Source organism: Herpailurus yagouaroundi, unplaced genomic scaffold (genome assembly GCF_014898765.1).
Source record: "Herpailurus yagouaroundi ecotype Mexico unplaced genomic scaffold, PumYag 139, whole genome shotgun sequence".
Lineage (NCBI taxonomy): Eukaryota > Metazoa > Chordata > Mammalia > Carnivora > Felidae > Herpailurus > Herpailurus yagouaroundi.
In genome coordinates this window covers 71,749,643-71,776,404 of record NW_024412394.1, presented here as the reverse complement: position 1 = coordinate 71,776,404, position 26,762 = coordinate 71,749,643, and the positions used below count along the sequence as shown (strand labels likewise).

The window sequence follows — 26,762 nt, the reverse complement described above, 5'->3', positions numbered from 1 at the left end:
ATTTTCAACAACATTGGTTTGTCTTTCTTGAAAATGTCCTTCATTCAAGGCCCACACTGCTACCGTAGATCATTTATGGATAATTTGGTAGATGATAGACATTTGAAATTACTGTGACAGGTGTTTTCGCATTGTTTTTGCTGATCTGATAAAAAGCATATTGCCAGAAAAGAGTGTGGAGAACTTAAATTCTTCAGAATCAATTTTTGAAGCACCCTTTTGAAATGAGAATTGCTGTGAAGAAGTGTTTTGGAAAGAGGTGAAGGTGGGGGGAACAGTCCTTGAGATGAAAATACAATTCAGTAAAACAAATTTACTTCTTTGCTGGGGACTATATACACTGTACTTTAATTTATTCATCACTGTTATTGTCCTTGAAATTGTTTTCTGCTACCGTCCACATGATGGCCCCAGGAAGCCCAGCAGAGAGCCAAGGGAAACAATTCCACCTGTGCTCCTGGTGAACTATTTCAATATATTTGAATATATTTCAAAATAAGAAATAAGAACTTACTAAAGAGACAAATACTGCAAGCTGAAGGCTAAAAAATACGGAGAAAGGATCTCTTTTATATATGACGGTCCATAGGTGCCAATGTTATTCTGTAAAACCAGTGACACCTGTGTTAAGTAATTTATGTGGGAATAAAAATTGTTTTATGTAACTTTTGCTGTGGAAGGTAGCATTCCATAAGTTCATATTTTTAATCTTGACTTAAGAAAAGAACTGCTATGGCCATTTTAAAAATAAGAGTTCCACTTATCTCTTTGCAAGAACTCCTTCTCTTCCTTCTGTGTCCTTCCCCTCATACCCGCCCTCCCACACCCAACTCCATCCACCCTCCCCGTTAGCCAAAGGCATTTGTGAAATATGGAGGCACTTATGTCGTGCTGTTATTTGGTTGGGGTATTCTTAATAAATGCCTCCTGTATTTAGAGGTGGTTTGAGGAGGTCAGCTAATGCAATTTCGCTTTGATTACTTATTTGAATTTTGGATGCAAAGAACCCTGAACCAATTCCCTGAATTTGTCATAATCATAATTTAGTTATCCACAGCTGCTTCATTAGATTTAAGGTCCTTTCAAGAGAATATTGATTATTACAGCTCTCGATTATCTAATAACAATATTCATAAGATGCCCTCTTCTCCAACTCCATTCCGCCTGACTCACTAATAGGTACTGGTTTCCACCGTTCTCCTTTTCCAGGCACAGCATCCCCCGAGAAGTTACCGGCTCATAATGACACAGCAATATAAAGCAAGACCTTCAGTTCTTTCAGAGGTTGTTCATTACTCTCCATAAAATCCTTTCTGTCCCCTTTCATTCTACCCTCATGTTTGCCATTAGAATTCTGTATCTTAAACTCAAACCCAAGCATGGCATTCCAGATCTTACCCTTCTTGAGTTACCCACCTTGGACTTTCTGTGTAGGGAGAAATGTTATGAGAAACCCTTGAGCCAAAATGTGGAACTTGTCATTCCGGCTAGATGAAATAGTAAAATGGGAACATTAACGGTAACACATGCCAACGCAAGTAAATTAATCTATCTTTTAAAGTAGTTATATTTAACAACGTGCGTTATCACCAAGAGGGAAAAAAATATATGTATTGGTCACATAGGAACTTTTCGCTCAAATAATTCATGAATCTGTTTAACAAAGGGTTTGAGAGCATCTAGAATATTCCAAACACTTGTCTAAGCAGTGGAGACTTAACAGTAAACAAGACTGACATGGAACTTATGGTCTGTTGACGATACTGACAAGTAAGGAGGCAGTGACACCACTGTATCACAGGGACTCAGATTGGAGAGAAGAGGGTTCTACAGGATCTAGAGAAAGGATGCCGAGAGAGCGAATTGTCCGAAGGATCTTCTGGAGGAAGGTGACATCTAAGCTGAGATTCAAAAGAAGAGAAATTAGCTGAGCTGACTGGGATAGTGATCTAGGCAAAAGAGATTCTGGCCTGTGCAGGGAATTGGAAAAGGCTCTAGAGGAATGAATGAGCAGGCGCAGGGTGGAGTAGAGACTGAAGAGGCTACAGAGCAGTCGCGCAGGGTCCCAGTCAGAGGGACACAGGATGAAGGGCAGTTTATTGCCTTGAGGTACCCTTGGGTGTCCAACTGAGGTTTTCAGTAGGCAGGGCCTGCATTGGCAAAAAACGAAGGATGATTTGATTTTGAAATTTATGACTTAGTAGGGAACTTATAAGTATAATTCAGAGGCAGCTAAATCTCTTAGGATTTCTTGGCTAGTTTTCTAGAAAATTCTTTGACTTGGTTTCTGTTGCATATTTACAATTCACCGAATACTGTTGCCGTAGCTCTTTTCCTCAACACATCTTAGAGTTCTGTGCCTAAAACATTTTGTTGCTGAATTAAATGCTTCCTATTCTAACTACTCATCTTGAATTTCCCCACGTTTTTGCAACCAGAAATTAGTATGTCTAAAAATGCTGTGGTCTGCCATGAAGAAGTACAAAATGGCAAATATAACAGCTTATAGCATCACACCTAGAGTTGATTCTGTGCAAGTTTAATTCCCTGCGCTTGTCAAAAGTTGTTAAAACATTGCTTGCCTTTTTTGAATGTAAAATGTGGGCAGACATGTACTAATATATCAAAAAATGACACTTTGTCAAAGAGGGCTTTCATGGGAGAATGTTCTGAATAAAATGTTTTCTTTTGAAAAGAACCCGACCTGTTTAACATTCCAAAGCAAACACAAAAGAACACATAATGCCTGAACCTACTGCCAGTCACGACTGTCATACTTTTTTTTTTTTCACATTCCAAAAACGGTTCCTCCAAAGAATTATCAGTTTTATTCCATGATAACCCTGGTTTGAAGTAAAATAAAAGTAGCTTAGACCCTCCTCGAAATGGATTCTTTTCAGACTTCCTAGCACTTCTAATGGCATGAAGATGATATGGTTGGGTATGTCTACCGTTAGACTCTGTGTAATTATATGTGAAGCAACAACTCCCTTATCTATTAGGAACACTCGCTGAGGCCAACTGTAGTTCACTGTTTGGCAGATGAAATACAGAATTAAAATCTCACACTCCTTTTCAAGTTTTTTTTCGCCCCCCAGTCATTTTAAAATCTTTTAACCTATGGAAAGATGGTAGCCAGGAATGAATGGAAAACAGATGGTATTTAAAGGCCTTAGCAAGATTAACCAAGCAGATGCGCCTATACGTTTACCCCTACTCAGTTCTCAAATAGTACTTACCCGTTATGGTTGATTGGTGCTGGAGCCCCTTCTTTGGATCTTCTGACGATTTCCGCAATTCAGATAACGGGTGATAGTTGGAATGTTAAACTGAAAATCAGTAGATAATTGGCTTTGATCACAACCTCGTATCATCTTATCTAAAGAGCAGGGATGGCTGTCTATGTTAACGCACGTCCTTGGCGGAGAAATACACTAAGTCTAGCTCTTGAGTGGGACTATCGTTCATTGTTTAGGGTACCAGGGAGAAGGGCTGAAAGAAATAGAAACAGATGGCAGTTGAGGTAATTGAGATACGGTATAGCTTGAAGGCATCCTGGAATGCCACCTAATAGTACTAGCGTGAAAAGAAGAGAAATATTCTGCACAACTTCATTTCGCATGTAAGCTGAGCCTGCTCAGAATGAAAATTCCTCAAGGGTGGAAGGAGACGCAAAAGGTTTGAGCTCGTATCAGAGCATGGCAGAAACAGATGCCCCCCGCCGGAAGGGTTCATTGGAGAGTAGGAGGTCCAGGTTTTAATAAAATATTAGAAAATTCTGTGTATACTGTTATGAGCAACTCAAGATGCCTTCCTTAGAGCTCTGCGATGGCAAGTCGGGACAGTGAGGTGCAGAGCTACGGAGTGAAGTTTTGCGTCCTGCCTCCATCTCTACTGATCATGCTGCCCTTGGCAGTGCCTTGGACTCCCCAAGCCTCACTTTGTTCACCTGTAAAATGGGCCTGATGATACCGCCTCGTGAGGCATTTAAGCTAAGCCAGTGCCGACACGTATTGAGTAACTGATAAACAGTAGCGCTATCATTAATGGATTTTGCACAGCTTAGCAGTGTTTCCAGCAACCACACCCCAGAGGAGAATATTCATGGATGTAGTTTTTCGCTTCACCAGGAAACCCAGCTCGATAGTTATTGTGGGTGGCTAAAATTCCCTCACATTCTTTGAGCCGGGAAAAACTGTTCTACTTACCACGTGTTCTCTTGGTTCCTAGGTATATAAATCATGTGGTGTGTTTAAACAGAAGTTAAAATCAGAACATTTCCTTGAAAACACTTTCTAGTTACACCATCAGACTGACTCAAAGAAGGTTTTCTTTTTTTTTTTTTTTTACACAGATCGTCAACACACTTTTGAATCATTTGCTAAACACAGTGGTTTCTCCTAAATGTATTAAAGCCAAAAGTCATTTATAAAATTTAGATCCCCTTTTAAGCTAAGACACTCGTATCCGTGACTATAGGCTATTATCACCTAAGAGGTGAAGGTGCATATCATCTGCACAAAGGTAACAATGACCTATCATTCGTGGATTCTCCTACATAGTGGTCATCCTCAATACCCTAATATAAATGGCTCACTAGCAGTTACAACCGAAACCAACAAACGATGCAAACGAATCCCAATTTATCTTAATATTCAATTTGTACAGCACTTTTTGAGCTATCTTATAAATTAATTAATTTCAAAATGGATGAAGCAGTAACACTGAGGTTTAGCTAATTATGTGCGAATTAAATATAAGCATTTAAAATAACCATTTTAATTAAATACAAGACTCAGGCAACTAATCATTAAAAGTGGAATTGGTAACTTGAGATTTATCATTCTGAAACTACTTGCACCACATTTCTAATAAATTCTTTCCTCTACTTAAACGAAAGACAAAATGCATCTCCCCAAAGTGGCAGCTAGTAAAAGGTAACCCTTTCTTGAGTCGTTGTCTCAACCCTTTCTTGAGTCATTGCTTTGAAATTGAATCCAAGCAAAAGAAAAAAAATTTACTTTGCTACAGTCTCTTAGATTCAAAACTGTAGTTACTATTTGCTAAACCATTTCCAGCTTGACTTATATTTTAGTCCTATAAACATCTAAGAAAAAACATAATATCTGTAATGGCATTTGTTACTGCAAAAAAATGGATATATTTTGTAAGAAAAAATTGTATCAAAAATTTTTTTAACATTTATTAATTTCTGAGAGACAGAGAGAGACAAAGCATGATTGGGGGGTGGAGGGGGAGCAGAGAGAGAAGGAAACACAGAATCCCAAGCAGGTTCCAGGCTCCGAGGTGTCAGTACAGAGTCCGATGTGGGACTCGAACCCACAAACTGTGAGATCGTGAGCTGAAGTCGGACGCTTAACCGACAGAGCCACCCAGGCGCTGCAGAAAAAAAATTATACTTTTAACAGAGGAGGCTCTGAGGAAGAAAAATCTGAATAATTTGTGATTTAATTTTTTAATGAAAATAATAATGTATTACAATTCAAGAATAATGAGAAATAATGCTTTAAAAAGTTTCATTTTATATATAGTGGCTATATACTCCAAACTTTATACTTGTAAGAACATAAAAATATCTTGCTATGTTCAAATTTGTCTATAGTAATTTGTATATGTTTAAAGAAAAAAAACAGCGGCTACTTTTTAATGGCGCAGCGTCACTGTCACTTAGCATAAACCCTGACACATGGTAGATCTTAATAAACATTTTTAGATTGTGTAAATATATTGATACATTTTACAAAATACCTTTGAAAAGGTTTTCTTTTGAAAACGATTTATTGTTATATCATGCCTCCTATGTACTCCAAATAGCAGATAAAGATGAAACGCATCGACTTAACCTTCTGAGGGCGGTATGCTTTTCTGCTGTCCTGCGATCAATTGCTTTTCTGTGTTCTGGAATTAGTATAGACATTGAGAATCTGAAAGAGAGCAATGCCTCTGCTGGCTGAGAAGGAGTGATTTAAAGGCAAGTTGGTTTGTTTTGTTCCTTGTGCTTGAACACCTGCAATTACTGATTGTCACATTTTTCTTCTGTTGCAAAAACTGAGCTAATTGAAGGCACCACCCTTAGGGGATGAGTTCTGCAGTGTAACGAATGTTGAGTGCCCTCTTGAGTTTAGCATTTTAATTATTCATAATTACAGTGATTTCTGTTTATTTGAGAACTTTGGAAATAATTCTAGTTTCTGTGGTGGAGGCTTTGTTTTGTTTTGTCTTCTGTTGAGGTCAGCAGGCCTGTGAGCATGTGAGAAGTTCTCAGAAGCAACGGAATCCAGTTTTCTGGCTAATAAGTGGACACTATTGATGTGTGCCATGTTCTGAAATAACCGAATGTACTTTTTTCTACCAGCTCTCTGGTTTCTCTAGGACTGTTTGGCTGATAATGGGATTGTGAGGTGAAGAGCGAGCAAGGATTCTAGCAGAAGAACTCGAAAAAATATGTATGAAAGTGTGTTAATCAGAGAAGAGAATACGAGAGATTCGGTAGCTGGCTATTAGCCAAATGTATACAATTTTAAGGTCTTTTCTTTTTCTTGAAAAAGTGTGTGTGTGTGTGTGTGTGTGTGTGTGTGTGTGTGCGTGTGTTGCACCCTAAATACATTTGCATACAAGGGACCCAGGTAAAGATGAATATTCTAGCCATTTTGGACAACACTAATCTTCATGTCTACTATTTGCAAATAAACATTAGTAAGAATGATGTACTGGGACTGGGCTCCTACAATCTCTTTAGATGTTATATACACTCTTATGATAGCCTAGAAAAACAAGGAAATATTACTTTAACAAAAAGAGTTTGGCACTGACAACCTGTTTTCATTGCAGTCTGTTTTGTTTTCTCATCTCTTTCTTCTTCTTCTACTACTACTACTACTACTACTACTACTACTACTACTTCTTTTAATCTCTTAAATACAGCACTTTAGTTCTAGAGCCAAGCATGTACTCTGCAGCTAGAGAATTACTCAGGTCGCCTGGTATTCTCTATTCAACTTAGGAGGAAGCAGCAATTGCCTAATATCTTCAAGTAGCTGCAAAGGTGAAAGTGATCGATATGGATAATCATCATATTGGTGGTAAAAGGCAGTCTGGAGATACACCACGGGTAGCAGTCTTAAGAAGCGTACGCTGAACCTCTCTCACCTAAGAAACCTCAGCAGCCAGATCAGAAGCAAGGTTCTGCTGCAGGAACATTATCTGAAAAGGCATGTTGGGTAGCCCCCAGTTTGTGAGACCATCTCTAATCAAAGGGAATTGACAGTGACCTCTCCCAGGGTTAGGCTCAAATATGAGCCCTGCTGCTGTTCATCAGCAAATTGTTTCATAAAGGAACCGAAGGTATCATTTTTTAAAAAAAAAACAAGGAAATAAATGGTCTGATCATCCAAACTACACCTCTTCTTCTTCTTACCACAACACATTTTTAACCACAGCTACTAAGGAGCAGAAATTAAACAAACAAACAAACACTACGACAAAATAAAAGACTAACTGGGAAATCACTCGTCTGTTCTCCACCCCCAGGTGCCATCAAGCAGGGAACAAGCCAAAAGGACAGACAGTAGGTGAGAAGACACCATGGAATGTCCACCAACCAGATAAGCATCGCTGGATCATTGAGAAGTGTCTGAATGTAGGTATGTGTGCTGAAGACTTCTGTGCTCTCTGTTCTCGAACTTTCCATACCCCTACCCCGTGTGTTACCCATCTGCCATCTCCTCAGCCTTTTGAAAGCACTACTTGGAGTGACACCACGCATGTGCACCCAGACACCCTTGGTGGCTCTCCCACAGGAGATCCTCCCCCCTCTCCCGGCTTTTCAAACGTTCTACAAAATGACTTTAAACTGCCTCCTGTTCCCCAGTCTCAGAATTCCTGTAGAGAAACCTTCCCCACTGACACCGAGCCTTATTGCCCAAACACAGAAAGCCTTCTGATTATCTGAAATACCTTCCCCAAATCCTCCTTGCTGGTTTCAGTTCTGATTTTCCTCCAAGACCTAAGTCAACCTTCACCTCCATTACAAAATTGTGCTGATTTTCCATCCCAATTAAGTCCTTCCTTCCAAACTGCCATAGAACTTGGGGTTATACCCCCTCTCTGACATTCGACAGCTTGTACCGTGTATTACTTTGTCTCTCCTGATGCATGTGCCCTGTGTCCTCAGTGTGCCTATTTACTTCCGGAAAGGTGGGAACTGTTGTATTTTTTTTTTTTTTTACCAGAATCCAGGGTGAGGAGAAGTGGGCATGTCATGAGCTGCCATGACAAACAAGGGGACAAAGCGAGATGGTTAAGAACACAGACTCTGGAGCTAGACTGCCAGAGTTTGAGTTTGAGTTCCTGCTCAGCCAGCTAGTAACTGACCATGGCAAGGGTTCTGTTTTTTAAATGTTTATTTCTGAGAGAGAGAGAGAGAGAAAGTGGGGGAGAGGCAGAGAGAGAGGGAAAGAGAGGATCCAAAGCAGGCTCCGTGTTGACAGCAGAGAGCCCAATACGGGGCTCAAACTCAAGAACCATGCGATCATGACCGGAGTAGAAGTTGGATGCTTAACTGACTGAGCCACCCAGGCACCCCAACCATGGCAGGGTTTCTGTGCCTTAATTTCCTTATCTCTAGAATGGGTATGATAATAGATCCATCCCCTTGAGTTATGGTAAAGCTTAAATCAGCGAAAGAAAAAGTGCTTAGAATAGTGTAATCATATTGAATCACACTCAAAAACTGTTAACCTGTGTATTACTGTGTATACATGGAATAGTCCATCTCAATTAATTTTTTCAATAATGTTATAATAGCACATCATTCCCATTCTAAAAAGAGGAAATCCATGGCCCTGAGACGTCAGGCCATTGCCTAAAATCACAAGAAGAGGGAGAATGACAACCAATATGTCTGACCTTAAATCCTGGGCTATTTCACTCTGCGCATTTTCACACATTGCACGTTGCCTCACACCCTAGTTACTGCTGCTAAAAATGAAATGTAGAGTTTAAACCAAATTATGCTGAGATTTCACTAGACGTGACCTTGAAAGATCGTCTCAACGTGAAAAGTTTTAGTTGACTGTAAATACTTTTCTTTTTTTTTTTTTATTTTTTTTTTCCAACGTTTTTATTTATTTTTGGGACAGAGAGAGACAGAGCATGAACGGGGGAGGGGCAGAGAGAGAGGGAGACACAGAATCGGAAATAGGCTCCAGGCTCCGAGCCATCAGCCCAGAGCCTGACGCGGGGCTCGAACTCACAGACCGCGAGATCATGACCTGGCTGAAGTCGGACGCTTAACTGACTGCGCCACCCAGGCGCCCCTGTAAATACTTTTCTTATGGGCTAATCCAAATGCGGTAGGATGGTAATTGCCTTCTTTTTTTTTTTTTTTTTTTTTTTTTTTTTTTTTGTCTGTTTAGTTTGACGTAGAGGCTGAAATTCAGCTCAGCAAGTATTTCTGTTCCCAGGCACTGCAGGAGAAGGGTAGAGAAAATACCAAATGGGCAGTTTTGCCACAGGGTTTTTAACCTATGTGACTTGAGTCATAGAAACAAAGTGGAAACACCTCGCACGTTTGTAAAACTTACATTCCTAGGTCCCCTTGAGACTGGTTGTTCCACATTTCCTTCCTCGCCCCCTGTCATCATATGGTCTGGATACAGTACCACTCTCTACAAAAATGACACTTTGGGGTTTGGCAGAACGTGCCATTCAAGAGGAAAGTATAAAACGTAGAAGTTTTCAAATCATTTTATTCTATTTGAAGTTATTTGGGAGAATTTTCAAGAAGTCTGTTAAACTTGGCAGACCAGCCCCCCTTGGAATATCTTTATTTTCTAGGAAATCATCAAGTCTGGTTCGTGTCGCTGCCAACATTAGCTGCAGCCAGTCCGTTTGTGCATCTGTAGCACTTAGTACTGAGCTGGGATATAGTAGATGACGGATAAATCCTTGGTTCAATGCAATGTTGTTACTGATACGCTAAATATATTCTGCTCTCCCGACCCACCACTGAATTACAGAATAACTTTAGAGATCCTCTGTATACCTGAAAGAACTACCTTTAGGTGAAGACTTCCCAAGAGATGGGATTGGAAAGACTAACGTTTTTGAACATACTTACCTCATTCTAAGTTCTTTAATTCACATAAACCATTTCATTTCATCATCAAAGGAACCCTGCGAAATAGGTATTATTATCCTGCACTTACCGACAAGGAAGCTAAACTTCAGGGTTTAACCGATATACTTAAAAACCTTGACACAAGGGCCCCTGGGTGTCTCAGTCCATGAAGCGTGCCTGACTCTTGATCTTGGCCGAGGTCATGATCTCACAGTTCGTGGGTTCGAGCCCCGCATCGGGCTCTGCGCTTGACAGCACAGAGCCTGCCTGGGATTCTCTCTCTGCCCCTCCTCTCTGCCCCTCCTCTGCTTGCACCCATGCTCGCTCGCTCTCTTTCCCTCTCTCTGTCAAAATAAATAAATAAACTTAAAAAAATGAAAAAGTAAAAATCACACAACTGGTGAAAAAGCATTTCTATCACAAGTCTAATCCAAAGACTAGCAAATGACGAGGCAGTTAACGGGGACGGATTGAGCCTCCATTCAGTCAGGAAGGAGGAACTCTGTCAAAACAAGTGACTCAGGCATGTCCGATAATCTCCTCATGCCTTGGTTTTCTCATCTCATGTGATGTTATTATGAGGATCAAAATATTTTAAAATTTATTTATTTATTTATCTTGTACACGTTTATTCATTTTTGAGAGACAGAGGGAGACAGAGTATGAACGGGGGAGGGTCAGAGAGAGGGAGACACAGAATCCGAAGCAGGCTCCAGGCTCTGAGCTGTCAGCACAGAGTCCGACACGGGGCTCGCACCCGTGAACCGTGAGATCGTGACTTGAGGCCAAAGTCAGAAGCTTAACCGACTGAGCCACCCAGGTGCCCCTGAAGATCAAAACGTTTTATTTGTGAAATAGCTTTGGAATTATCATTGATGCTATAAACATTAAGTTATAGTTAATGGGTTTGGAAAAAATAAACACTGAAACAGTTTAGAAGCCCCCAAAGGGTTTGATACCCCTAGCAGGTAATAGAAGGGAGGGAGAGTCAATGAAAGACAGCAAAGGCCAAAACCAAGCAAATGCCATGCCTGTGTGGGATTTTGGAAGCAGATCTAGAAAAGACTGCTCTAGTACGGATATCGATCCAATGCTGTGCAGGCATCAGTTACTAAGTGGCAGTTACTCATAAGTATGTTGCATCATGTTTTAAAATGTAGATATAATGGCCATAATCACTAAAGCCAAGGACTGGATTTAGGCTAAAACAGTGTAAATGAGGACTGTGTCTATGGAGCTTGTACCTTGTACAAGGAATAATTGTGTGGCAAGCTACTCATTGGAAGGATCAAGAGTAATGCTGTCCTTAAACACATGGTTCTAAAAGTATGTGTGTACCTAGGGGCCTTAATAGGCACCAGCCTGCTGCTTCTTGAAACAATCTCTTCAGACGTTTTCCGTAGGAATTAATGGCACCTTCAAGTTGTGCCTGATGTCTGGTTTCGACCTTGTAAATGTTAAGGGAAGTAAATGTATTGGATGAGTTTTAAGCATGTGCTTCAGTTAAGTTACTATGCTAGTAAAAACAACCCTGTCTTATAAACTGTAAGGTGCTTTCCATTCTTTAGCATTTAATTGCATTCCAGCTGAGCTAATAAGTCATTAACCTCAGCATCTGACCTAATCAATGTATTTAGATGTACAAAAATTGGCCATATTTGTCCTTTTCTTTTTTTAAAGATTTTATTTTTAAGTAATCTCCACATGCAACATGGGGCTCAAACTCACAACCCTGAGATTAAGTTGCATGCTCCATTGACTGAGCCAGCCAGGCGCCTCACTGTCTTTTCATTTGTTTACATAAGTTCCAGAAACCACCTACCAGATTTTTTTTTAATTGTATTTTAACCTGAAGGACAGCAGCAACCTTGCTGATACTTTAAACAATATTCAAGAAGTCAAAGAGAAAGTAAGAAACCACTTTTAGGGGCACCTGGGTGGCTCAGTCAGTTAAGCGTCCGACTCTTGATTTTGGCTCAGGTCATGATCTCACAGTGAGATCATGTGAGATTGTGAGATTGTGAGATTGAGCCCTGCATCAGGCTCTGCACCGACAGTGAGGAGCCTGTTTGGGATTCTCTGTCTCGCTCTCTCTCTGCGTGCCCCACCCCTCACTCATGCTGGCTTGCTCTCTCTCAAATAAACATTTAAAAAAATAAGTAGTCTTAAAAAAAAAAAAAAGAAAGAAAGAAAAGAAACCACTCTGTAAGTGTGCTTGTTAAAGCCTGCCTAGAGGAGGCCTCTACTGCTGAGATTGAGAATCTGTGATCAATTGCTTAATTTCATCTGACCAGTTTCAACTGTCAACTATTTCTAAAGATGTAGACCTAGGCCAATAACACATTTAACTTACTTTTTAAGTAGCTTTCTTAATATTTGTAGTTTCTCATTATTGTTTATTATTAAACGTCTTGACGGTAGAATGGATTGCCGGAATAATGATTGGAGTAATACAGCAATGAGTGGCTAAATGGGGGAATATTTTTAGAGCATAATCCTAAGTTGTAAAGGTATTTTGTAAACTCTAAGTCACTACACAAATATTATTTATAAGAATAATTTTTAGGGGCGCCTGGGTGGCGCAGTCGGTTGAGCGTCCGACTTCAGCCAGGTCATGATCTCGCGGTCCGTGAGTTCGAGCCCCGTGTCGGGCTCTGGGCTGATGGCTCAGAGCCTGGAGCCTGTTTCCGATTCTGTGTCTCCCTCTCTCTCTGCCCCTCCCCCGTTCATGCTCTGTCTCTCTCTGTCCCAAAAATAAATAAACGTTGAAAAAAAGAAAAATAATTTTTATAATACTAAATTATGTTTTTCTGCAAAGCACTGAAATATAAGGAGAAAAATTTTCCTACTACTTTTACTTAAAAAATATTCACGAACATGGGTTCTTTAATACAGAACAGAATAGTACCTGAGAGAAGATTCATAAAAATTATAATTCCTGCTGTTACAGAGTACTTGTTTTAGGCTAGACATTTTTAAATAGATCATTTTTAGTCTTCAGAATGTCCCTGCAAGATTTTGTTTTCTTCATAGATCCTCTTACACAATTGGGGCTCAGATTCATTAATAAACAGATTAGTAAACTAGTAAATGGCAGAGCCATAGTTTAAACCCAGATGTTTTAGACTCCTATGCTCATGCTTTTTAGCTATTAGGGAAGCCATTTTTCTCCATAAACAATAGAAGGAAGGAGTGAAAAAGAAAAAGTCGTAAAACAAGAACAATAATAGTAGCTACCATTTATTAATGTGCCATGTACTGAGGTAGGTGCCACAGGGTGCCCTTTAATTCATGAACCTAATTAACAGCTCCAAAGGGGTTCATTCATCTCCGGTTTTTGAAGTAAACTGGATATTAATATTTTCACTTGCCTTGTGAGAACTTTAAAGTTCAAAGACATTGAGTTGCTGACCCAAGATGGCACACCCAGCAAGTGGCAGGACCATCCTGATGATTTCCAAAATCCATATTCTTTCTGCAGAATAATACAAGCTAAAGTATATTTCTGATTCATAAAATAAAGACTCTGGACTGCTGCATGCTTATCTTTTTTTTTTCCTCTGAGTTTATTCTTAGACTGATTTTAGTTTTGTTTAGAAATTACTGAGCTTTCGGTTTGTAAGGAGCTTTCAGAAAATTATTATTAATTCTGTGAATATGCACTGCTTTGTGTTTATCGTAATGGTGCCCAAGTTTACACTGAAGTCAGATTTCAACATTATAAATCTCATGTGCTCAGCTTATATTTCATAATCCAGAATTTCGCTAAGAACTTAAAAATTAAAACAGATTTATTAGGTTCGGGAAAACTGCCTCGCATGCATAAATTACTGCTCTGGAATACCACAAGTTACAAACACAACTGAATAGCTTTCATCCTAATCTTGCAAGAAGCCTAGAGCAGCATTTTTGCGTTCATTCATTAAACAAGTGTCTACTGATTGCTAACTATTTTCATAAACTCCGTGCTAGGGAGATTGGCAGATAATAAGAACACAAACACCCCTACCCTTAAAGAGCTTTACAAATTAATTAGGGAGAAAAGATGTGGAAACCGTTAAACAATGAGAACTGAAGTTCAGCCATATTACAACAGTGAAATAAATCATTTTAATACAAAAAAAAAAAAAAAGACTGTTCCAGTTTCATGACTAGAGGTGCTAACTATGGCTTGAAGTAGTGAAAAAGGCCTCACAGATGGAAGGCGACGGGCTAGGCAGAGAGGATGGATGGCACCCACCAGGCAGGCCCTATGGTGAAAGTAACCAAGCAGCAGATGCATTTATTATCCTGCAGGCTTGTGCAGGAGAACTGGAAAAGACAAGATTAGAAAAGCAGGTGAGGCCGGAGAGCCCAAAGCTTTGATTCTAGATAAAGACCGGCCTCTGGCCCCCAGGGGATGGGGACTCATTGACAATTTTGAGCAGAGGAATGATATAATTAAAATAGTGCTTTAAAAAAAGATTCATTTGGCAGGGGTAGGCAGGATGGATTGACAGAAAGAGAACAGGAGCAGAGAAACTACTGCAATAACTCAGTTCTAAGGTGATGAGGTTCTAGACAGAAGTGACGGTGGGGTAGAAGGAAAGAATAAATGCGAGAGAGAGTGCAAAGGAAGGCACGACAGAGGTGATGACCAGATGCGGGAGACAGACACAAAACTTACTAACTTCACATTCTGTTCGGGAACTTGTATAGTTTGCAAAGTGTGTAGAGTTCATTGACATTATGCATAATATTCATGGTCTCAGATGCCATTGGATTCCAGGAACATCTTGCTTTTATTTACTGTAGCATTTCTTTTAGCAAACCTACAGTGAAGTCCTGATTTCCACGAGATAATAAATACTATTATGAAAATGCCTGGGAGAATAATTGTAGCTCTATGTTGAAGTAAGAAGATGGAAGCATAATTAGATGAGTAATGAAAATTCAGCCAGTGATGTTTAATATGCCCCCAAAATTCCAGTTTCCTTGTTCAGCTGCTGTTATATTTTTTTACCACGTTGACTTGTAAAAGCTGTTAATTGATTGTCTAGAGTGCATTATTTTCATAAATGTATTGATACGATTCTCCAGTAGTTTGGTGTTTATTTAGTACCTTCCTGCCAGGATTAATTCCAGTGTCTTCAAAATGTCCTTCTTTAACAGTTTTACTTTACAAATGGAAAAACTGAGCCATAGAGAAAGTGAATTAATGATTTATCCCAGGTAGCAGGAGAACTCAAGAATCTATCTTTCTGTGGGTCCAGAGGGGGCTACAGAGATAAAATAAAACCAGAAAGCCATCAAGTACTCTTTGTAGTTATTTAGATTTAAGGAAATACCCAGTGCCGGGCAAATGTAACCTCCTTACCTAGAACACACACACACACACACACACGCACACGCACACACACGCGTGCATGCACACACACACACACACACACACACACACTCCATTGCGTTATGATGATATATAATAGTTCAAAAAGCAAGTGCCATTTTAATATTACTTAGATGCTGTTTTTAATGCCTCAAGTAAACCATATCGTAGCTTCTAATATTAATTCATTCCCCACTTAGAATTGTTAAAAATATTTATGATCTGGTATAGAGCAAAGCATATTGTTATCCATTTTCTTCAGCTTTGATATAAAAGCATTCTTCAGCTGTCTTCTAGGGACGAATGTCGTCAGAGTTTGATGGTAATTTATGTTGTCAGTCCATTAAGTTGATTTTATGGCAGCCAACACAACTATTGTCCATTTATGAGAAACCCGAGGACCACTCCGGGTCTCCACGAAGGCCGTTTGATACCTGCCCTCTCATATGGCTGACCTTGAGGGGAGTTGAGTTTGGTAATTTATGGCAAACCCCATCTAGGAAGACCTATTTGCAAGATTCACTGTCATTTAGTGCTAAATGATCATTGCTGAGTCCAGAGACAATCTGAGCTCCTGACAGAGCAATCCCATAAAAAATATTGCCTACCCACCCAGGTGTCCTTTCCAATTATCTGGAGTAGAAATTAATACTTTTAAAAGCTGCTAGTTTTTGAAAGGTTATTACAATTTATTCCAGCGGTTTCTTTTGCACATTATGATGAATTAGTTTATTACGCCATTATTTTCCATGTCAGCTTTTTAGAAGATTGAACCATAATGTTGAAACATTAGTGTGAATGGCAAACATACTATTTTACAGCTGAGTAATATATTTCTTTGAGAAAAAAATGTGCTCAGTTTTTAATAACAGGTAATTTTATGTTTATGCTCCCTAATGCTGTTGTCAGGTATTATTTATTTCTGTTTGGTAAGAACTGGAGAACTTTCTTTTAAAATGTTAATGGGGGTTTGGACAGATTTTAGAGTCATAGTAAGAATATATTACTTAAAAGTAGAAAATATAAATTGTAAGTGTTTTTTCCTGAAAGCTAATATTTTCTAAGGTTTTCTTGACACCAATTTAATATATGATTACTTCCAGGGAGAGTGATACTACTCTCCATTTTTTCTCTAAAATGTAGTTGGTGGGAGGATACTTTTTTGTTCATTTTTCCAAGGTCTTCATGACTTTCAAGTTTTTTTTAATAAAGTATCTTTCTGTTATAAATGATTTAAGATAAATGATTTATGAAGCTATGAATCATTTAATGATGTTCTATCATTTACAGGCATCTTATAAATAATATTAAAACAGCACTGTTATATAATAATTAGCACTATGATATTTATTTTTTTCAGTCATTATTCTCTATTATATGCTTGCTAAAATAGCAAAGAAGTATATAGTTCATTTCCTGTTTACCAGGTATTTAAAAAATACCCATTGTATCTCTATGTGACAAAGATTGAGGAGAAGTATCTAACGAGTGCACGTTGTACTATATTTTTATTCTTAAAGCAAATATTTTTCAAATGCTTATTATTTGCCAGGCATTACACAACTGTGTGTAGTTGGGACAAAGCCAGAGCAGCATTTTAGACATTCAGTCTTTTTTATTTCTATTACAATTATTTTTATCCCTACAGTTTTTAAAAAATACAACTCCACAAAAATTCTGAATCTTGAGTAAACCAAACATCTAAGCAAATTCAGTAACAACTTGGAAGTTTTACATTTGCTACCTCCAATCCAACAAATGTTTGCCAAAGGAAATACTGGTTTTTGTTTTCTCATCAAACACATTTGTTTCTTTAGCACACGTTTTCAATATTGAAGTATTTATTTTTGTTGACACGACCGAAGCAAATGTTAGTTTTAGCAGAATTAAGATTCACAACATTCGTGAGTTCTTCCCTGAGAACTTGTGCCTGAGAATTTCTTCATAATGGAGGAGATAGGTGAAAGAGAGCACCAGCTTTCTTCTTTTTGGGGGGAAAGGGATGTGATTTTTGTTGAAGTATAACATGTATACAGAAAAAGATGCACAAATAATAAGTATACAGCTGAATGGATTGGCCCAGAATGAGCATTCCTGTGCAATCAGCACTCAAAGTGAGAGGCAGAAATCACCAGCATTTCAACAAACACCGCTGCGTCCTCTAAGTAACCATTCTTCTTACTTCTGACATCAGAGATTAGGTTAGGCTGTTTTTTGAAATTTGCTTCGATAAAGATCATGATAAAATGATAACTTCTTTTGCTCCTCATAATTTTGTGATTCATCCACATGGTTGTATGCAGTTGTACCTTGGTTTCGTCACTGCATGGTATATTCCATTGCTTAAATATACCGTATTTTATTTGCCCAGTCTACTATTGATGATCATTGGATCAATGGCAGTTGGGGGTATTACAAAAAAAAAAAAAAAAATGCTTATCATATATATCATTTGGTGACAAATAAAAGCACTTCTATTGGGTATATTTCTAGGGGTAGAGGAGCTGGGTCTCAGGATGGGTATAGGTTCAGCTTTCATAGATACTGCTGACCACTTTTCCCGAGTCCTGGGAATCTCTTATGCTTACTAGTTATTTTCCTTTAGACCTTAAACTTAAAAATAATTGTAGAGAATTGGAGTAAATAATGTCTAGGTTTGTATCAGGCCTAAAATACTGTAATTCAGTACTTGTTTACAGAGGAGAGCTTTGGCATTGATTTTAACAAAAAGCAGATAATGAGAATCTGCTATTTGGTTTTCCATTATATTTCTCCATTTGCATTTGCATCTGGATTTGACTGTTAATGAACCTGAGCATTCACATTTTATGCTAAATAATGAAATTACAGTATCTGGTGCAGAAAAGCTGGAAAGTTTTCTGGTGTGCCCAATCATATTTTTCCATGTAATATAGAATATCTCTTGCCAGGCTGATGGTAATGACTAGCCAAATGCAAAACAGTACCTCTCTTCAACGTCCCTGGTTATTTTCACTGAAGTAAGGAGCGCACGGGTTGTGTGGATGCATCCCTTGTGGTATTTCACACAAAACAAGTATTCAGTACATTTTGTTGAACCCATTTGTCTATTTTGTTGGATGGGTTTTTTTTAGTTGGGGGGGGGGAGTGGACATTGGGGGTTTCATATAATCTTGGCTCTGACAACTGACTCTGGCCAAATTGCTTATCTCTCTTTGCCTTATTTTCTTCATCTGTAATGTGAAGAAGATAATAGTTCCTGCCTCACAGATCACTGTGTGAACAAAATGACTGTACACGTGAAGCACTTTTCACAGTGCCCGTCCACAGTAGATAACCCAGGAACTATTGGGTATTGTTGTTGTTTTAATTTTAAGATGGGTATTCTTCCAACTTCTGTCTAAAGATAGTAACGTTTCTGTTGTTCATACTTTCTGATAGGCAGACATGCTCAAAAATCAATTAGAACTTGACAACTGGATTTTATTCCCTCTTTTATTAATGTTTCCACAAATGTGTTTGAGTACCTACTATGTGTTATGTACTACACAAGACAGGTCAGACACCGCCCCTGGGCACACAAAGCTGACGTGGCTTGCGAGTCCTCAGGCAGTTAAAGGGCAGTAGGACAAGGCATGACGGGGAGGTTCACAGAGTAGAGATTGCGCAGCAGGGCACTTCAATCCGTGAAGGCAGCCTGGAGGAAGTGACGCTGCACTGATAGCTGACGGAGGCACAGGAGCTGACCAGGTGAGGGAAGAGTAATAAATATACGGGGACAAGAGCATACCAGGCAGAGGACTGAAAGATTTTCAGAAAGACTGAACTCATAAGACTACGTATGGGGAAAAGGAAAGGAAAAGTGTCAGGAAGAAAGAGGGACGGCTAACAGGGCAAGAGGGACCAGCCCATTAAGGCCATATGAACCGGTCTTTGGACTTTGGACATTATCCTGAAGGTAATGAGAAGCTATTGAGGTTTTGAGTGTCCTATCAGATTTTCGATTTGAGTATCAAGATCAGATTTGTATATTAGAAAGACCAGTGTTGGTGCACAGTGAAGAATGGATCGGACGGGAACATAACAGGGGGCAGGAAGACCAGTTAGGAAGTCAAGACAGTGAACAGGGTAGTGCGCAACAGTGGTCTGCAGGTCTCCGCAGGAGGATGTGTGATACAAAGTATCACACTTGGAAATGTAGAACGGTACCCATATCCTCGCTTGGACAACGGGATGGATCGTCATGGTAGTGAGCAAAGGAAGCAATGCAGAAGGAGAAGGTGGAGGCAGAAGACAGATGTGCTGCACTGGGGCATATTAAGATGGAAGTGCCTGTGTTGTCTAAATACTGAAGGCCCGTAAGTGTTGAATAAATAGCTTTGAGTTCAGGAGAGAAAGCTTAAATGAAGATGTCGCTAACATGGTCATTGCAGCAGCCGTAGACATAGGGCAGGTGGCTGAAGCAGGCTGAAGAGAGTGACCGAGAACAGAGACCTGAGGAAAAGCCATATACAAGATACAGATGGGAGGACCTCAAAGGACACCGAGAAAGAACAGCCACAGAGGTGGTGGGAAAATGTGAAGAGTGGAGGTATCATGATGACCAGTAGAATAAAACGTTTCCCGAAGAAGGGAATGAAGGGGCAGTAGGTGTCAGATGCTGTGGAGGTGTGAAATAAGCAGGGTACTGAGGAGCGTAACCACCAGATTTAGCAACAAGGAGATCTCTTTTTTTTTTTTTTAATTTTTTTTTTTCAACGTTTATTTATTTTTGGGACAGAGAGAGACAGAGCATGAACGGGGGAGGGGCAGAGAGAGAGGGAGACACAGAATCGGAAACAGGCTCCAGGCTCTGAGCCATCAGCCCAGAGCCCGACGGGGGGCTCAAACTCCCGGACCGCGAGATCGTGACCTGGCTGAAGTCGGACACTTAACCGACTGCGCCACCCAGGCGCCCCACAACAAGGAGATCTCTTAAGAAGAGGCTAGCTTTGAGCCAGTGAGGGTGCAAATAACAAATGGAAACTACCTAAGAGTTGACGGCCTTCCAGATGAGTATATTATTAAAAAGCACGTCACATGACTACATTAGTAAGACGGTTGCACTAAGACCTGCTAAATCCAGATTTTTACAACTTAAATACCAGAACTACAAAATACGTACCACTTTTGACCATTTTTTTTTTTCTCAATGGGTTCGCATCACTGGTTTGACATGTACCTTTGAGTCATAGAAATGTTCTGTAAAAGAATACAAATCTTATGCCCTCGTCGAATTGTTAGAAATTTGCCTCTTAATGAAACTCAGCTGTGGATTCTGAAGAAACAGGAATGAACAGGGCGGGGAAGAAATTCTCTTGGCTTAAGTTCCTCTTGAACACTTTTTGTTAATGTGGGAAAGAGGGAGGAAAGGAAAGCATACCATAGAGGAATTCCAAATGGAAAAACAGTTCCCGCCCTTGCACGTACCTGTATGCAGAATCAAACTCCGAGAAAGGATAAACTCCGGGAGGAAAAGCCAGTGATTCATTATTGTGAGTTAAGAGGGGACATGCTATAAATCACAAGCAGGAAAAGCCCAGTGTTGTTCTCCCTGCTCTGTTCCACTGTTGAAAATTAATTTTCCCCAGGATTTTTTTTTTTTTTCCTGGTGGCTGTTATTTACAGTATTGTCCACCCAGCCCCGCTCGTTCATTTGCACAGGCCGTCCCTGTTGGTGCACCAGGGTAAAGCACAGCAAATTAGGTTGGGGGGTTGTAGGAGCTCTACGAGGAAGCACTGTTTCCAGTTCAATCTATAAACGTGGGGTGTGTTCATCTTCACATTTCACACCAGGCCCGAGCCCAAGCCCAGGTTAGTACTTGAGATTCAGGTTTAAGAGAGCTTTGGAAAGGATCACGTTTGGGAGATTTTCCTTTTAAAAATATATAAGGTCACTCAGGTGTGTGATATAACGGGTCCTTTCATGGACACGGCATCTTCTCGCAGGGGCTCTGTCGCGTTGAGGGTAGAGCTGAGGAGCCGGCTGCCTCGTGGAGCCGATGGCTTGGGGGGTGGCAGGGCCGTGAAGGGCACCCCCATCCCTGTGCCCCCCGTCCCGGGTGAGTGGCCCCTCTCCGGACTGAGCACGTGGAGCCGGGCCCGGACTGAGGGCCTCAGTGCACCCTGTTCCCACTTACTCACCAGCAGAGCCAACCCTGGGAGGTGACACCAGAATGAGGTCCATTTCACAAAGAGGAAAGTCAGAGCCTGAGAAATTACGTACTTGGCCTAAGTACACCACGACTAAGTAGTAAGAGCTGGATTCAAACCCAGATTGTTCCACAATGGCCCAATGGAACGCAAGAGTAGTAGGTTTGTATATGTATACTTTTTTGCTTTGGGTTTGTTTTTTGTTTTTTTTTTCAGGTTGCTGAAGAGAGTCCCCTGGCTTGATTAACAGAAGACTAATTATTTTGTCTTCCCATGCTACCACAAGTTTCCCTTTACAATCCTATTCTTTTTTTTTTCTTTATTCGTTATATATATTTATATCCTATTTACTTCTCTGTGGGCCACTTAAAATCAGAAAGAAGATGACGAAGGAGATACTTTATTAAGTCACAAGATAAAGCATTGTTAAAATTTAGTATCATAATAAAATAAAGCGTAAGAAATCAAGTCAAATCTATTAGTGTTAAGCAAGAGAGATATTATTCCATGAAATAATTAGCATAAATTCATTCCACAAATACTTCTTAAGCACCTGCTTCTCTCTGGAGGCCCTCCTCTGTGCTGGGTCAACAACGGTGGACAAAACAGATGGCCTGTCCTCCAGAAGCTGTCATTCTGGGGTGGGGGGGGGGGGATGAGGGAGGCAGGCAGTTAACACATATGTAACAAGGGCATACGTTTGCCTTTGGTGAGAGGAAGCAAAGTTCAGTGGGTGTGGGCACCAAGGGGGTGAGAGGAAGAGGGTGTGTTCTTAGGCATCACAGTCGGGGGAGACTTTTCACGCGAGATGATGTTTGACAGGAGCCACAGGCAGCAAACCCTGGCCACAGATGGGTGGAGGGCATCTGAGGACGAGGAAGCCTTAGCAGCGAATACTCTGAGACAAGAACTCTCTAAGTGTTTGTGTGTCCTTACCCCTGCCTTCCGCCAGAAAGGAGACCAGTGTAGCCCAGAATAGAGCAGGCCAGAGGGAGGAAGCATGGCATAGCTACTAAATCAGAGAGGCCCAAGCGGTGGGGCAGGGTGGCCTATTTTGTAGGGCCCTGTAAACCACTTCAGTCAAATGTAGTAAGCAAGTCACATTTACAAGTCATCTTGCTGTGGTACACCTCATCCAAATTTTACCAGTTTGCCCTTCTTTTGGTTTTTCTTTTCACTTATAAGTAGTTCCAATTGGATGATTTGTCCTGAATCCCAAAAGAGCGGATCAGAAAATAAGCGGCCGGCCACTCCCTTCTCCTCCCTCAGGGCAGGAAGCAGTAACTGATCATGGAGTTCTCTAGTCCACTGCAAAAGGTCAGAGCCAGCCAAGAGATGAGCCATTCCAGATATAGCCTGTAATATGCATATGTTCCCATCCCTGCCCTTCACCTCACCCTGCTTCATTAATAGAGTAAGGTCCAAGATCCAAGCCTCCAGCAGCTGACTTGCCTTTGCTTCAGTCCAGCTGCCTGACCCAGAAACTAAAATGCCCTCTGATCCTTTCTACTTCACACTGAGCACCTCCTGACCCTGTGTGCACCTGACCCTGTGTGTGGGACCCTTTCAGTCCCCTAGGTAGCTCCCCACCGCTCACTGTTGCCCTCTTGGGACCTGAACAGCGAACAGCTGAAAGCGAAATAACCTTGACCTTTCTAGGTCTTAGCTTCCTCACTGGCAAAATGGCTCATCTCGCCCAGCCTGCAGCGTGGTCGTGAGTAGGAAGTAGCAGCTATTAATAAAGTGAGTGTGCCTGATTCTAGTTGAGTCCTGGATCTGATAGAAGAAAAAACAGGGAGAAAATGGGTCGTAGAAACTTGAAATAGAAGAAACAGAGGTGAGGGGTGCCTGGGTGGCCCAGTCAGCTGAGTGTCTGACTCTTGATTTCGCTCAGGTCATGATCTCACAGTTGCTGAGTTTGAGCCTCAAATCAGGCTCTGCACTGACAACAGAGACTGCTTGGGATTCTCCCTCTCTCCTCCCTGTGCCCCTCTCCTACTCGTACTCTCTTTCTCTCTCCTAAAATAAATAAATAAACTTTAAAAAAGAAGAGGAAGGAACAGAGGTAAAAATGACGTACGTTTTGTACTGGCCTTCTATCATATCTGCCACTTGTATCATATCTGGCTGAGCACAGAATTACCAAGAATGAGATAAGACAGAATATATTGTCCAGGACAAAAGCTTGAGGTCTCCATCAATATGATGTCATGGGAGTCCGCCCAGTGGAGAACATGAATATGAAGATAATCATCAGATAATTCCTGCCATGGAGAGAGGACAGTTTTCAACTGGTGGGTGGGAAGGATGAGTATATCAATGAAAATACAGAGATAGACAACATTTAGAAAATTAGGAAGTGCAACAGAATTCCAGTAGAATACGTAAGTATTCCAACCTATCGTTACTTCATGGGAGGCTGTTGAACATTGTTTAGTTAGCTATACTGAAGCAGGGCAGACTCGGGCCGGGCCTGGCACTCCCCCGTCACCAAGGAACATCCAAGAGGGGACATACCAGCTGTAAGTACTCTTAGGAAGTCTAGACTAGGAGCCAGATCCCAGTATTTGAATGATAGCCATGAGAGTCACCATGTTACCACTACCATAGACATTGGGCAATAAGTTTTGATGGACAAGTTAAATAGAGCAACTGGAAATATGCAAGCAAATGCATAGAACCTCAACCATCGGCTGGGGCTCAGAGGCAAGGCTTCTACTCCTTGTAAAATGGAACGAGAAGGCTTGAGGGAGACTAGAACTCATATGGGGCCAACTAAAGAGCATGGAAATTATGAGGCAGGTTCCCAGGCAGACTCAGTTGATAATACTGAGATCCAATACATCTAAACAAGGCAGGAGTTTTGGAATCCGAATCCAAAACACAGGCCAGAGCACTTCTCAGCAAAGGCCACACGATGCTGAGCCCCTACATCCCTCCTGGCTGAGATGGGGACCCACTGACCAAGGGGCAAGCCACTTGAGATTGCACTTGCATTGGGGAGTTGGGCCACAGGAAGAAAGTGTGTAGAGGTGAGGAAGTGAACTAGTGCTAACCCTTCTCACCTGACCAAGTCTCAGAAAAATCCATTTCAGTCTCTGGACTTCCTTGGGTTGCAAGATGGAAATTCTGAGAAGAAAGTTGAGGAAAGTAAATCTGTAAGTTGTTTGGGAGTTCCAAGTGCTACCTTCTTTCTAAAAATCATTTTTTCCTTAGCTCACGTAGTTAACAGAATTCTTTTCCAGTATCTAAAATGTCGACTTTAACTGGACTTTAGTGAAGAATGATGTCCTTAAAAACTTAAAATTCTAGGGGCGCCTGGGTAGCTCAGTTGGTTAACCATCCGACTTCGGCTTAGGTCATGATCTCACGGTTCATGAGTTCAAGCCCTCCGTTGGGCTTGCTGCTGTCAGTGTAGACCATGCTTTGGACCCTCTGTCCCCCTCTTTCTTTTCCCTCCCCTGCTCGTGTGTGCTCTCTCTCTCTCTCTCTTTCTCTCTCTCTTTCTCTCAAAAGAAACATTAAGAAAAGAATTAAAAAGTTTTTAATTTTTTTCAAAAGCCTTAAAATTCTGGAGTTCCAAGTAAAGAAATAGAGACTGTAGGTGTGCTAATAACAGTCCATGAAGTCTTAGAGTGATGTGTGCCACGCAGAAGCATATAGTGAGAGAAACACAATTAGGCACTTGCAGAGACCGATTCTTTTTCTTTAAAAATGGAAACTTGTGGGGCGCCTGGGTGGCTCAGTCGGTTAAGCAGCCGACTTCAGCTCAGGTCACGATCTCATGGTCCGTGAGTTCGAGCCCCGCGTCGGGCTCTGGGCTGATGGCTCAGAGCCTGGAGCCTGCTTCCGATTCTGTGTCTCCCTCTCTCTCTGCCCCTCCCCCGTTCATGCTCTGTCTCTCTCTGTCTCAAAAATAAATAAACGTTAAAAAAAAAAAATTAAAAAAAATGGAAACTTGTGTGCTAATGTTGACAGTGAGACCAAAGTTTTCTCCTGAATAAATTAAGCAACATAAATCTGAACTTGCCAGCTTACAATTAACCCAGCCACAGACAGTAGGATATAAGAGTAGAGCGGAATGTGTTGAATTGGAACAGAATGACCTTATACACACTGGCACAAGAACTTATGTTTTTCTGTTTTAATTTACAGTTTGCAAAGTGTTGATACAATTTTCTACATTCGACATAATTTGATTATAAGAGTCTCCTTTCAAAGGGGCTTTGAGTATATTGGAATTTATTGGGCAAATGCTTATTCGGGGGCAAATGGTTATTCATCTACTTATTGGCTTCCAGAGAGAGGTTGTGCTGGTTCATTTAGGCGACTGGAATCCTGTCCACCAGAAAGCTAATCAACAAGATGGCCGGTTACATTCATGAGTATTTCTTTTGGAGGCATTTCGTTTGAATCCCACAGATGGTAGCTGCAGTCCATTAGTTTGTGAGCCAAGCTTTTCCATGTCCTATTGTACTTAGCAAAATTGCTATTGCAGCAACACGATTATTCCAAATTCAGTGAGACTCAGCAGGGCTAAAACAAAGCTGTGTCATAACAATTTAATCCCAGCTCACCTTCCCCTTTACTGGATAAACAACCAAACACCTGCTGAATTCTGCCACACATAATGAGAACATCTGAGCAACAAAGATCAAAGAACACTGACATCTGATCTTAAAACCAATACAGTGGAACCCCATTTTGGAAAGGGTTTTTATTACATGGTTTCAGGTAGCTATTCTGTGGGTCAAATTATAGTACCCAAAATAAACCGTACCAAAAAATCCTACCTCGACATGGCTAATTTGTAAGGCCTATACCTCATCATCAACCTTTTTAGGAGTTTCGTGCCATCCACCTCAGCCTTCATTTGAATGACTTGAAAAACGGTCATTTAGAATTTACAGGGGCAAGGGAATATGTGTCTTCTGCTTAAAAAAAGAAAAAAACAGTAAAAAATGCAAGATGAAAACCTGTTAAGGATGTTTATCTTCCCGGTTGCACTAGAATCTCCACTTTCAAAAACAAGCAAAACACTTTGAGCTTTGAAAATATCCCAAACACAAGTTTTCCAGTGTAATT

General features: G+C 40.6%; 1 protein-coding gene across 2 annotated transcripts in view; it reads left to right on the top strand.

Moving 5' to 3' along the window:
- Positions 1-26,762, top strand: part of HS3ST5 (heparan sulfate-glucosamine 3-sulfotransferase 5) — a 153,329-nt gene that overhangs the window by 46,207 nt on the left and 80,360 nt on the right. The window contains exon 2 of one of the 2 annotated variants that reach the window (XM_040474424.1): positions 7,552-7,660. The gene's annotated coding sequence lies outside the window, so the exon portion shown is untranslated. Of the gene's footprint in view, positions 1-7,551; positions 7,665-26,762 lie in introns of both variants that reach the window. The other variant, XM_040474423.1, reaches the window with a different exon arrangement.